The following is a 14,459-nucleotide window of genomic DNA, read 5'->3' on the forward strand; positions in this document are numbered from 1 at the left end:
GATAGACTACTGATAGCACATGTCAGGCTGTAGTGGCACAATCATTAAAACTGTCCCTGGTGTTGAACCAGGATGGGATATTGATGGGAGGGAACCGCTGGTGGGTGCTGCATCTTAGATCTTTAGGAGTTTGGGGGAGGTAGCAATTTTCCAGACTGTGGAATTGAGTGGCTATTACTGGGAGCCATCGACAAGGACAGGCGGGGGGTGGTTAATCACCAAGTAAAGGGAAAGTGTGAAGATCAGAGGGCTTCTTGAAGCCTGTTGGCAAAAATGTAAGAGTAGCATAACTTCAGATAAGCTGAATTCTCAGTCCCAGAAAGTTTGCTATGTCAAGGTCAGGACCTTCTTTGGAAAGGAGGAAGCCCTGAGACTTGGGATGGGGACATTCAGGTTGATGTGGGCAAACACCTTTAAACACCAGTCCCTCTGGGCCTGCAAATGTGACCCACGCCTCCCAGTCTTGTTTGAAGATGATGCAGACAAGGCCTCTACTTTGTGATAAAACTGGTGCCCCTTTCACAGTCTACTCTTTCCTCCCCTCCTGATAACTAGACCAATAACTAGGGTCAAGTCTCTACAAAACCCGACCAGCGAAACGCTGGGTTTGATAAGGGAGGAAGATTCAGTTGCTGTGGGCCTGGCCAATCTGTGTCTGTAGGAACCAGGAGAGTACGGGTCTGGATCCCGAGGATGCTGGACCACGGAGTGTAGAACATATAGCTGAGTGCTGGAGAGTTTATTGGAAAGGAGCACACTTCTGTGATAAGTGTTTACACGCTCTGCTGAGGATGCCAGGAGGTGGTGCTAACACACTGCAAGAAGGGCTTTTGGCGGCTTGGAGAAATAGATGGCTCTTTGCTGAGCAGAGATGCCAGAATTGCTAGGCTCAGAGAAGTGGGCAATCCAGAGCAGGCAGAGGATGTAGGGCTGGAAAATGTACCAGCTCTGCTTCTTTGGAAGGCCGGGAAGACCCTCCGTTGAGATACAGAATGTGCTGGTGGGAGGGATCACCAGCATCACTGAGAAGCTCTGGGGGGGCCGACGGTAGGGGTTCATTGCAGAACTCGGCTCACTGAACCTCGGAGACAAGTCGTCCTCAGTGAGCAGTAAGGCCAGAGTGGAAGGGGGGTGGGAGAGGGGAGGGAGCGCTTTACCTTCTGAGAGCGATGAGGACAATTAACAGAACAAGGCGTCTCGGCAGGCTGGTGCTCAGTCTATACAATCCAGTGGGATAAAGGCTTGGATGATCCGGAGGTTGAGGTTAACCTTTACCTTTACTGACCAAGACAGAGGAAAACCATAATATAATAAAATTAGAATGGAAAGTGGAGACATTGCTGAGGACTTTACATAAATGAAAAGTATTATAAGAAAGTGCTATGAACAATGTACGCCCACAAATTTAGGTAATTTAGATGAAACTGAAAATTCAATGTCAGTGATTCAGCAGGCGGCCGGCCTCTGTGCGCTGCCCACATCTGGCCACAAGAGGGCGCGCGAACACGCCCTTTCCGACCCTCCTGGAGCGCATGCGTGTTCCGGCCGCGGATGGGGCGTCTGGTCCACCAGGAGGAAAAAGCTTAGAACGCGCTTCCCGGCTTCTTCTGCAGAAGCTTTCGTTTTCTAGAGTTCCCCTGTGTATTTCGTTCTTTACTTTCTCATGGTACCAGGACCTATTTTACAACAATAGCGCTCATTGAGGCGTTTGAACGTCGTACTCATAACGTGAGGGAGTATTTTATAAAATTCAGAGAAAGAAACGCAGACGGGGGTGAAGGAACGGACAGAATCTTGGTCCCTTCGAGCCCAATATGAGCTGGAAGTGGGAGGGGAAACAAGCGCTCCCCTGGACGTGCTTTTATTAATTTTTTAATGTTTCGCTTTCCCTGTAACGTTAAACTACTTGAAAACATGGAAAAATTGGAAAGGAGGGGTGTTAAACATCATGTTTAGTTTATACCAAAGGAAAACTTATTATATGTCTACTCTCCTGACTTTACTGGAAGCAAGCTCATCAATAACATTTTAAAAATATGCTTTTAGGGCTTCCCTGGTGGCGCAGTGGTTGAGAATCTGCCTGCCAATGCAGGGGACACGGGTTCGAGCCCTGGTCTGGGAAGATCCCACATGCCGCGGAGCAACTGGGCCCGTGAGCCACAACTACTGAGCCTGAGCGTCTGGAGCCTCTGCTCCGCAACAAGAGAGGCCGCGATAGTGAGAGGCCCGCGCACCGCGATGAGGAGTGGCCCCCACTCGCCGCAACTGGAGAAAGCCCTCACACTGAAACGAAGACCCAACACAGCCAAAAATAAAAATAATAAATAAATAATAAATTTTAAAAAATTAAAAAAAAATATGCTTCTTACCTTATCTCGTTTTCACTTGAGATAATTGACATGTTTGGCAATTTCTCACGACCCAGTGACAATCTTAAATAATTGTTCATTAATTTCAGTTTTCTCTCTTGAAGGACCCCATCGTGACTGCAGTGGGCTGTTTATCCCCAAAGACTAATTAAGAAACTTTTCTTCATTATTCTGGGTAGACAGCCCACTTCGTAAAACATCTGTGTTAGATTTTTCAAATAAAGGAAAAAGAACCTTTCAAACAGTTTACTGCAAGCCGGGAGGCACACTTACTCAAGTCCCTTCATAAAGAGTAACCCTGAGCTGTGCACTCGGCGGTCCCCACAGATCTGTCTCTTGCTTCAACAGTGTTTGGATGGAACAGACACAGGGACGCCCCTTGCTCCAGCTTCCGACTACCCTCCAACATTTTTTCCAGTCGCAATCTTCAGAATCAGCCACTCAAGCTATCCTTGGCCACTGGGACCAGCCAACACCATTTTTTGAGCTTAACTCCTTATTACCGATCAACCATGAGCTCCCAGATTTGTCAGAATTATTCCATCGAGATGGAAGCCGCTGTCAACCGCCTGGTCAACCTGCATCTGCGGGCCTCCTACACATACCTCTCTCTGGGCTTCTATTTCGACCGCGATGAGGTGCCTCTGGAGGGCATAGGCCACTTTTTCCGCAAATTGGCCAAGGAGAAGTGCGAGGGCGCAGAGCGTGTCTAGAAAATGCAAAACCAGTGTGGCGGCCTCGCCCTCTTCCAGGACGTGCAGAAGCCATCTCGAGATGAGTGGGGTGAAACCCAGGACGCTATGGAAGCCACCATTCTCATGGAGAACTCAAACCAGGCCCTTATGGATCTACATGCCCTGGGTCCCACCCACGCAGATCTCCACCTCTGTGACTTCCTGGAGAGCCATTTCCTAGATGAGCAGGTGAAACTCATCAAGAAGGTGGGCGACCACCTGACTAACCTCCATAGGCTGGCTGGTCCCCAGGCTGGGCTAAGCCAGTATCTCTTCCAAAGGCTCAGCCTCAAGCACCACTAGGAGGCTCTGGAGCCCAGCGGTCTTTGAGGAGCTCCTCTGGTGTCAGGGCTTCTGCCTGAAGCCTCTCTCTGCAGCCACTAGACAGCTTTTTAACCACCCTGGAGCCCTCTCCCAAGCCTTGGACCAAAGGGAAACAATAAAGCTTTTTGCAGCAAAAAAAAAAAAAAAAAAAAAGAGTAACCCTGAGCCCAGCAGGTTGTGTGTGTGGCTGTTTTCACTGTTAGGACAGGGGGCACACTCCGCAGCTCCCAGGGGACAGGCCCAAAGAGCCAGTCTGGTGTCTGGTCACCACTGTGAGACAATTTTCCCTGTAGTAAATCCTTGGGCTTGTTTCCAGCATAACAATGATGCTCATTGGACCAGAGAGCAATTTTTGTGGATTTTTCCCAGAAAAGAAAGTGGTGCTCTTCACAGTCTCCCAGGCTTTTGAAGGATGGGGAGGTGTCTTTCTGGATTTAGTTTCTTAATCCAGCATTTCTCTTGTAGGCTTGTCATCTAAAAAATTATTTCCAATTCTCCTGAATATAGACAGAATGACTTGAATAAAAATTACAAAACAAAGCCCTTTACTAGATACTAAACAAGTTAGCCTTAAAAATTTCAAACACCCTGAAAAAAAAAATGTCAAAATCCCATACCTGTGTTTCAGGTGGGCAGTCTCCCTGTTAGTCTCAACTATCTCTTTCTGCAACATGGTTCTGAGCTGTGGAAGAAAAATACATCCATATCTGTCCTGGTTGACTCCGCATAAAAAGAAAGACAAAATCTTATCCAGTTGCCATGATGTTTCTTCTCAAGTGTAGTGATCACAAGAAGACAACACATCAAAGAATATATGATCAGAGATTCCAAGGGCCATTGTCTGCATTTGGGAGTGAAGAATTCTGCAAAGCAGATTGAATGTTACCTGGTGTCAGAATGAGCGTTTCTCGTCTGTCTTCGCCTATGAGTTCCTACTGCTTTCATCAGCTAAATCACAATATCGAATACAATTCTAGATATTCTGCCCATATTCCCATTACCCTAACAACTAAACCCTAAGAGTAAGACTCTCATAAACCAAGAAAAATGAAACAAAACAGTGACGGAGTTACTACTGTATGTTAATTTTATTTAAATTTTATGATTATTCAGAGCTATTATATTGCTGAGTAACGATGGCCAAGCATGTAACTAAAATTGCTGTTTAAAAATTTGCTAAATGATTTGTCAATTATACCTCAGTGAAGCTAGGGGGAAAAACAACAAAAACAATTAAATTTAAAAACGTTGTTAAGTGCTTCCCTGGTGGCGCAGTGGTTGAGAATCTGCCTGCCAATGCAGGGGACACGGGTTCGAGCCCTGGTCTGGGAAGATCCCACATGCCGCGGAGCGACTAAGCCCGTGAGCCACAATTGCTGAGCCTGCGCGTCTGGAGCCTGTGCTCCGCAACGGGAGAGGCCACGATAGTGAGAGGCCCGCGCACCGCGATGAAGAGTGGTCCCCACTTGCCGCAACTAGAGAAAGCCCTCACACAGAAACGAAGACCCAACACAGCCATAAATAAATAAATAAATAAATAAATAAAATTAAAAAAATAAAAAATAAAAAAAATAAAAACGTTGTTAAATGTACCATCAATGTGTTCTATGTTAGGGTGTAAAAAAATCATATATTTCAAATAACCATCTGGAAATGGATGAAGATCAAGGTGTTTTTCCACAAAGGACTTGCCCCCTTTTATACCCCTATGCGTCCTGAACATGGTCCCCATAGATGAGGTGAAGACTTGAATTAGCTTTTAGCCCGTTTAAGGCTAGTGTCAGCCTCCCTTACTTAGGACTCCTGAAGTGCCTCTTCCCATCCCAGCTGGTCTGCTGGAAAAAGAAGGCTGCAGGCTGCATGGGTCTGGCTACACCCATCAGCAGTCAGCAGATACTCTATCTTACCAACCATCTTGGGATGCTTCAACAGTCCTGAGGCCTGCGAAGCACCGCTGTCTACACCAGGCGGAGCCTCCAACTGGAGAGCCACTAGCAGTGGTTGGAGCTGGGCAAGGCCCCCCGCGAGACTCCAGGGCTGCCAGGACAGGACCCTTGCCCAGGTTCCTGAGGGCCAGGTGCAGGCTCCCTGGGATGCCCTCTCAAACCCCTTTCCCTTGAACATGACCCGGTCTACCTCTCTTACCTGCTTCCACACTGTTCCCTCACACTGCTTAAGGAGGTGGGAGGTCCTGGGCTGTGGAGCTGGTGAGTCCAGTGGAGCCTGGGTCGTGGCCACCAGAGCCCACCTGGCTGCTCATTCTGGGTTCCCATCGGCCCTTCTTTTCTGAACTGGCCGCTGCCCCTTCTTCATGCTCCCCAACATCACTGCTATCAGATTCTGCAAAGCTTCCAGGGCAACCTTGCCATCTACTCCCTCAAGGATGCCCTTCATTAGGGATGCCTGTGTGCATCTCCCTGCCTGGGCTTGGGGACAAGGGGTGTGAATGTCCACGCAGCTGGGAGTCACCCAGACTAGATGTGGAGGTGTCTTTACTGCATGGAATGTGCATGCGAGGAATTTAGGGATTTTCTTGAGGCCTTTGGAAAGGGTTGTGTCCCTAGAAAGTGCGAGGAGCTCCCGTGGGGCCAGCCCCCCACTCACAACTCACAGGAAAGGCCTGAGCCGGTGGTGAAGACGTCCAAGGTGCGTGCCTTCCTACCTATTCTGGGGAATTGGACTGGGATTTCCTCCTGTTCTCACCTGCGAGTCTCTGCCAAGCCACCGGCCCTCTCCAGTCCTCCTTAGGGAAGACTGGACCTCCTGCGGAGATGCTGACAGTTCAAAGCCCTGGTGGTCCATGGTCGGAAGCTCTGAGGCAGTGGATTATTGAGCCCGCGTGGCCGGGTCTGGAGGGCGGGCCGCGGGGAGAAGGAGGCTGCTGCAGGCTGAGGCTCTGAGGCAGGAGACAGATGGGCTCCAGGCTAGACATTTACAACTGGCCTCCTGTTCACACCTCCTGGAGTGAGAAGAAGATGGGCTCCAGCAGGACATTCATTACCAGCCCTCTGTTTACATTTCCTGAAGCAAGAGACAAACAGATGCCAGGACTACATATTTATGACCAGACTCATGTCTATATTTCGAGATCTGCACCTCGATATAAAAACCAGCAATAGAAATAGGGTAAATAACCAGACAATGGACATTTTTATGGCAGGGACAGAGTGGGACTAAACCCTGTTAAAAGATCAAGAGGTCATACATTTCCCATCCTTGGGGCAAGGGAGATATTGCACATGGGCAGAAAGGCTCCTCGGGGGTCAAAAAGGAAGGGGCATCACCCCGTAATAGGTGATGCTAAGGCCGTCCCATATGTCTCTGGGCTGTAATCCATCTTGGAAAAAAGTTGCACACGCATGTTGGGGAGGGTCCTAGGGCAGGGCAGGCGTGGAAAAAGAAACCAGATAATTGGCCAGAGGTAAACAGAGACCCGGAAGAGCTGCTCTATATAAGTGACTTAACCGCCTCTCTACTGCGCTCCTCCTCATTGGGGGGATGCCCACACCCTTTCTCTCCGGGTGTGCATCTCTGCCTTGCTTCTGTCTTAACTAAACAAATCATTTCTCTGTGAGCTCTCCCACTTGTTGTTGTGCTATGTCTCTAATAATAAACTTTGTACCTGTTTTTACAGTTTTGCCTCCGTGAGAAATGCATTTTTCACTGGGGGCAAGAGCCAGGGGGTGTGGTGGCTAGGATTCCTGGCTTTCATCCAGGCTCCTCAGGTTCAGTTCCTGGGCAGGGAATTAAGATCTCCCTTCACGCCACCACTCACTGTTGCGTCTCCGAGATCAGCTCCACTTCCTTCAAGGGCGGAGAGAACTTAAGCACCGAGGTGCTTCAGCACCGAGGTCTGGACAGCGGCCTCTGTCCTGGCAGGAGGCGCCCTAAGAGAAAGTGTCCACATCCCCCCCGACCAGAGCTTGAGTCTGGAGGCAGGGGGAGGGAGCCGGCCCTGGCGTGCTGACCGCACAGGGACAGACGGGAGACAGTTGGAGGCGGTGGACAAGTTAGGACCCTGGGAGAGCCGTCCCAGAGCAGTGTGGCAGGCGGGACCCCTGGGCAACCCCAATCCTGTGCGGATAAGAGGGCTGTCCCCATGCCCACCCCCATCCTTCCCTTCCATTGCTTAAGTGCAACAAATGTTAAAATGGGGGTTTCTGCTAAGAATCTAAGACAGCAGATATCAGATACCTGAAGTGAGCTGTGAGGCAGGCCACCAGGCAGAATTGGAAAAAAAAAAAAAAAAAAGTAGTGGCTGAGAAACTGTTAGGGGATTGTTAAGCCCCTCACCTATACTGAGAGTATCAAAGGGCTCCTAGAAAGGGTTGAAGAGGATTTCTGAAGTTTTGGAAAGAGCTTTACAGAGGAAAGATGGTGGGGAGATTGCTTGTCCCATAGTTCAAACATAGTGAGAGGTTTTAACAGGCCACCTGGACAGCTTGATATGTGTCCCCCTGGGGTTTGGGGACTCAGTGGCCTGATGTATATCTTGGCTTAAGAAACCTAAGGGGCAAGAGCTGGCCAGACTAGCTGTTCATGGTGAGTTGGAAGAGGTGTCTGCACACTTTTTAAAGCACAAATTTGGGGACAAAAGATGCATGAATTCTTCCCATGGTCTAGAAATGATTCATGTGCATGGGGTGTGGGGTTGAGGGGAGTTCCTCTTAGCTGCTATCCACAGGGCTGCCTGGAGGGCTGATCACATCTCCTAGAAGAGAGTCCTAAATGTTGCCCCAATAGAGAGCAACCAGCTGAAATAGTATTTTCACCAGGGCTAAGTGAAATTCAGAATGATCCTCAGCACTGAGGGAGTCTCAAAATTCCACCAAAGTCCCAGAGAGTAGGACGCCTACTGACTACACTACTGACCTACTGACGTGGAGACGTTCCCTGCACGCTTGTTTATCCTTCCTCCCCTGCTCTGACTCAGATGGGGTCAGAGACACCCGTTAGCAAGCCGTGGATGGAAACCAGAAGTGCAAGACCAGGAGGGAAGGGGCCCCAACTTTAATTCATGTTCAGAAACTTGACTATTACATAGGATGCTTGTCATATTCACAGCCTGGGGGAGTGTTTCTTATCACAAAGTGACCAGAAAAGTCATGGAATTGCCCCTCACTCTCTTGACCCCCTATTGCTCCCTCATCCATGAGAAGGAGAACTAGAAACTGAATATCTTTGCTAAACTGGCAACTACTGCCCCTGTGCCTTCAAGGCAGTCCAGTGGGGTAGAGTGTGCTACCATGTGAATATCAGGCATCATGGCATCATGGGAAGTGGGTGATGCTCATGTGACTGGCTAGAGCTTCAGGGGTGGGGAGTTAACGACTATTTTTTTTTCTTTTTTCTTTGTTAAATAAAATCTCCCCCTCTCCTTTCCCTCTGTTCCCTGTTTTTCTGCCACACCATGAGGCATTCCGGATCTTAGTTCCATGACCAGGGATCAAAACTGTGTCCCCTGCAGTGGAAGCGTGCAGTGTTAACCACTGGACCACAAGGGAAGTCCCTAACTACTATTTTTTTTTTCTTGGCCATGATCTGTTTCCCCTTCCTTTTTTTCTTTTTTTTTATTAAATAAATGGATCAAAATTAAATAATTCAAGCCCTGACTTCAAAATGAAAATTTTTTAGTATTGTTTAGCAAAAACAATAAACCCAAATTGTTTTAACCATCAAAACAAAAACAAAAACAAAAGAGAGAAACTGAATATCTTTTTAAGGGATGATAGGAAACAAAGTCATTGTATGATCTCAGCTCACCGTGTACATGTTCAGAACACCCTCTGAAACAAACAGCAGGTCCCATTTGCTTCCAATCCAAATTCCTTGGAGACCATGAAGTTGGCTCAGCCTCTGCAGGAGAGCATCTCTCGGGCCAGGGGCAGTGTCCCAGGGCCTATCTGGCTTGAGGTAAGGAAGCATCCTCAATGGGAGACAATGGGCCAAAAGAATTTATCAAATACTGTATCGGTGGCAAGTCTGTGCTGTCTTTAAGTTTTACCTTCCTTTTAAAATAAAGCAATACAGCCAGCTTGGTGTGAAGCAGGAATGTACAACTAGATTAATAGAACAGAATAATCTCTAGGAAATTTTAAAATTTAAAAATATCTGAGGGCTTCCCTGGTGGCGCAGCGGTTGAAAATCTGCCTGCCAATGCAGGGGACACGGGTTCGAGCCCTGGTCTGGGAAGATCCCACGTGCCGTGGAGCAACTAAGCCCGTGAGCCACAACTACTGAGCCTGCGTGTCTGGAGCCTGTGCTCTGCAACAAGAGAGGCCGCGATAGTGAGAGGCCCGCGCACCGCGATGAAGAGTGGCCCCCACTTGCCGCAACTAAAGAAAGCCCTCGCACAGAAACGAAGACCCAACACAGCCATAAATAAATAAATAAATAAATTTTAAAAAAAGTTAAAAAAAAAATCTGATGCATTGGTGCAGGTGGAATAAACCTTTGAAATTAAGTCTAAGGCAATCAATTTTTCTTTTTCTTCCTCTTCATCTCTACTTTTTCTAAGAAGTGATACTTTACCCACAAAAAATACCCTTGTCCCGGTTTTTCTAAAAATGTATGCTGCCTTTGTTTTCTCAATGTTGAGGGGACAAGTGCTTATTCATCTGAAATAAATAAGCTGAGAGTTAAAACTGATGACTGAAAATCTGCTCTTATAATAAAGATGAGATTGTATGGTAAAATATTATCTGACAATTTTACAACCTTTTACAATTTGACTTATGAATACATGAAAAGAGAATTTTATCAATTCACATAAGAAACTTTAAGGACACCATTAAAACTTTAAAATTAATAAGGTTTGCTTAGAACAAATTCTTAGGCTAGAATATCTACAAACTAGATTGAATGTAAAATTCTTGAAAGAAGAAGAATTTAAGGGAATTCAGAGTATTTGGCATTAAATTAAAATGTTACTTTTAGGAGATTTAAGTGAATAGAAAGGTGTTGTTTTCTGCCTTAGCTAAGGAGGTAAGATCCACTTAAGACATGTAAGTTGAAACTCACGCTGAAATGTGGGATCTCTAGGGTTAAGTACTGCTTTCACTGGCTCACAGTAGCAAGGGAACCTCACAGGAGAGGAGAAAATGTCACTGCAACAAAGCCCTAGGGGACACCTTCCTGAGCACTGGGAACGGGGTGGGCGCTGTGCCCCAGCCTGTCCTCCGGCCAGTGGATCCGAGAAGGCATCTGACCCACACCAGTGAACAGAGAGCAGGGCCAAGCGTTAGCACAGCCCCATCTGTTGCTTCACACTGAGTCTGAACAGATTTTAAAGGATTAGCAAGAGTAATTTCACAGTATGAGTAAGAGAGAAAAGCAAGTTGTTGTCGTTGTTTGTTTTTGTTTTTGTCTTTTTAATTTTGCAGAACTAGAAAAAGAGAGTAGTTCCTGACAGAAGAAAAGCATACCACTGAAAATCATGGAAAGTTTCAGGATTTTTAATTTTGTTTTCTTCAGAGAAACAGTAAGAGGCTTCCTCCAAGATGTGGCTTCTTTGAAATGAGGTGTGAAAAGCCTCATGGGGCAACTGACTGAGTTTAAAAGAGAGGAGAATAAGACAGGGGACACCCTGGAAACTGAAATGACAATATGGTAGGATCACAGGGCTCTCTTAAGTTGCAGAATATGGAATCCCAGATGGTGGACACGCCTGAGAAGACCACCCAAAGGGCAGAGAAAATATGAAAACAGGAAACGTTTTGAGAGAAGATTATAGATGCAGAGGATACAGAAGCATGATTATCCATCCATTGGTGGTAATTATCCACCATATGGAAGGGTGAATGCATTCCTGGAAAAAGTCTAGAGCAAAAGGAACAGAAGCAATATTGAAAAATATACTTGAAAACTTCTCTAAACTGGCTGAAAAGTATTCTTTTATAATTATTTTAATTTCCTCTGGTCCTGTTCTTTGTAGCTTTAAGGATGTGAGCAATGCGATTTAATGTAAGCTTTTTGATCATAGGTTAGACAATCTCACAGGTTAAAAATAATTCATTGAATTCTAAGTTGCGTTTCTCTTATTATGAAAGAAGTTATTTTCATATGTTTAAAAATAATTTACATTTCATTTTCCAATAACTGTTTCATCCTGTCTTCTACTGTGCTGTTGGTCTCTCTTTTAAAGTAGCTTTTCGGGTGACAAGGAGAAGTGGCATTGGCCGGTTGGCTTCACGCTTCCCGGAGTTTCCCAAATCACCCCCGTCAGATACGAAAATGACGGAACAGAAATTCTAAGGCTCGTCCTCTGAAACTCGGTGCGGAGGAATAGGGAGCACGGAAGCCAGAATAGAGCCGTAGGATGAAATCCCAAGCGGCCCAAAGTCCCCAGTTAGTCTGGGGGGAAAAGGGGTAACTGTGACCCCGACGTGACTTGAACACGCAACCTTCTGATCTGGAGTCAGACGCGCTACCATTGCGCCACGAGGTCACAGAAGGCGCACTACTTTTGATCCTTTAAGGCTCTTTCTTCCTGCGCATCCAGGTCGCTTCACCGTATAAATCTTTCGCTTTTCGCGTGAACTTCAGGTCAAACTGAAAAGGAACGAGAGGCGGGCGGAGGGCGCGGCTGTGCGAGCCCCGGAACCCCCGCCACAACCTGGCTACGTCGGGTCGGGGCGGGGGAGCGGCTGCAAAACCCGAACCCGGGCCGGCGAAGCGGGGTGAGGGGGTGTGCAGGACCGAGTTCCCGCCCCCGGCATGGTTAAAGGGGGAAACCAAACCAGGACTCTGCGGGCACACCTGGGAGGTGACTTCGGAAGTTAGCAGAAAAATAGATGCTCATGTGTCCACCCCCGCCTCCCCCGCCCCCTAATAAAGCTAAAACTCAGTTTTGAACATTCGAACATTATAGAAGAGTGTAAGAAAAATTAAAATCAATAATCCCACCACCCGCTGTAAAGCATTTTGATGTATTTCTTTCCAGATTTCCTTCCTCCCAGGTATACACAAGTGTCCATCTGTGTTTGTTAAAGCTTCTTTGCTGTAAAGTACAGCAGCTACAGAAAAAGGCACAAAACTAAGATATTTAATAGAAGGATCACAAACCCTTGCCACCACCAGACCTGCCAGCCCCCGCAGAGCCTAACATCTGCCTTCCGCCTCCACCTGCAGCCAACCCCGACGTCTACGGAAAGAGCTTCTTTGCTTTTGTTTAGAGTTTTATCACCCAAATGTGCATCAGTAAACACTGTAGTGGCGTTCCGACGTATATGTCACTTTTAATCCATCCCTTTCCCCTCACATCCTCCCCCGGCCCCAACGAAACGACGTTCTCTGCACCGGTTTCAGGAAGTTCGCGTTGTCAGTGGGTCTTGTTACTGCGGATGCTAACTTAAATCATTTAGTTAACACGCTTTCTGCCGTGGTCCTCCACTGTATGCTACCATTTCCCCCTTGGTAATTAATAAATATTCGGGGGTAAACGCTTTCAGGCTATGCAAATATCCTGTTTCTCGTCAACCTTGCACCCACTAATTTCAGCATCCATCTTGACTGCAACAACTATGACTGCAGTGTTTGCCTCAGGGTCATTTTCTTTTTCGCCTTTTCCATCTACATTTATCAACATAATCCTTCTATGAGAAAGAACTGGTTCTTCTCTTCCATTTACTTATGTATTATATATTCAATTATTTCTTTGCATCAATACAGATTCATGGATGTTTTTAATTTTATAGGTTTAACCCATAGAACATCATTTAAAAAGTATTGTTTCTGAAAATTTCCCAGCTTTGGCTATTACAAACTCCTTCAGGTTGGCTCATGTGTCCTTTTGACATCTGCCATCCTGTTTTTAGCACTTCCTTAGTTTCTGGCACAAGATGTTCCAGGCTTATCTTGTAGTTTCCCTGCAGCAGCCCTGGAATCAACTATTTCGCCAAGGAGCTCTGTTTCCTGTTTTTGGAGAGAATGGTGTTTAGAAATCAAGATCTAGTTGTTAGATGTGATCATTACAATGGGCTGTCATTCCCCTTTTCATTATTTGTAGCTTCTCTGACACTGAGAAACGTAGCTCTCATTAGCGATAATATATGCACTTATATATGTATACATACATGTATGTGCATATATGTATGTTTCAGAATTACTAACCCATATACCTGGTAAGAAAAGATTTACTAAGAGGATTACCTTACATGTGTACAGGGTTTTTTTTCTGTAGCTTTACAGGCAAAATACTGTTTTGCAAAGTTATTTAGGTTAGTTCTTCTCTTCCTCAAGCCTTCACTTTTGGTTATATTATTTATTTGTAGTATGGTTAGGTTGTTACCTTTATTCATTTATTTGTTTTTATTTTTGGCTGTATTGGGTCTTCCGTTGCGCAGGCTTTCTCTAGTTGTGGTGAGTGCGGGCTACTCTTTGCTGCGGTGCGCGGGCTTCTCACCGTCGTGACTTCTCTCGTTGCGGAGCACGGGCTCTAGGCGCACCAGCTTCAGTAGTTGAGGCGCACAGGCTCAGTAGTTGTGGCTCGCAGGCTCTAGAGCACAGGCTCAGTAGTTGTGGCACATGGGCTTAGCTGCTCCACAGCATGGGGTTCTTCCCGGACCAGGGCTCGAACCCATGTCCCCTGCATTGGCAGGCAGATTCTTAACCACTGCACCACCAGGGAAGTCCCAGCCTTTTGTGCATGTTGATTTAACTTTTTATTTTGATTTTTTCTGGGCAATGTGGATGATAAATATAAATTTTAGAAGCTCTGGCCTGATTACAGTAACTTCCTTCTCTTCTGCTTTGTAAAGCCATGAGCATTGGTCCCACAGAAAAGCCACTGTGAGGGAGACAACAGCTTTTCCCTCAGGAAACACGAGTCCAGACTCTGCCCAGGAGTTTCCTACCAAAGGAAAAGAGCAGTGATGCTATCACACCAATCCTCTTCTCACATTTCTGGGTATACCTGGGTTTCCTGGTGTATCTACTGCCTGGGGATGTGGAACATCAGGGTTTTCTATGCCGATAATACCACCTTAAGTGACAGTGTGGTGCTGTGCTCACATGAAGGATTTGGAGAAATTTC

General features: G+C 46.5%; 1 non-coding gene and 1 pseudogene across 1 annotated transcript; one reads left to right on the forward strand and one right to left on the reverse strand.

Annotated features, from left to right (window-relative positions):
• The first annotated feature begins 2,881 nt into the window (after nt 1-2,881).
• LOC103021127 (ferritin light chain-like) lies at nt 2,882-12,600 on the forward strand (annotated as a pseudogene).
• Nucleotides 11,802-11,873, reverse strand: TRNAW-CCA (transfer RNA tryptophan (anticodon CCA)). Its single transcript has one exon. It is a non-coding gene; the product is annotated as a tRNA-Trp (tRNA).
• Nucleotides 12,601-14,459: the final 1,859 nt, after the last annotated feature.

This window comes from Balaenoptera acutorostrata, chromosome 20 (assembly GCF_949987535.1).
Source record: "Balaenoptera acutorostrata chromosome 20, mBalAcu1.1, whole genome shotgun sequence".
Classification (NCBI taxonomy): Eukaryota; Metazoa; Chordata; class Mammalia; order Artiodactyla; family Balaenopteridae; genus Balaenoptera; species Balaenoptera acutorostrata.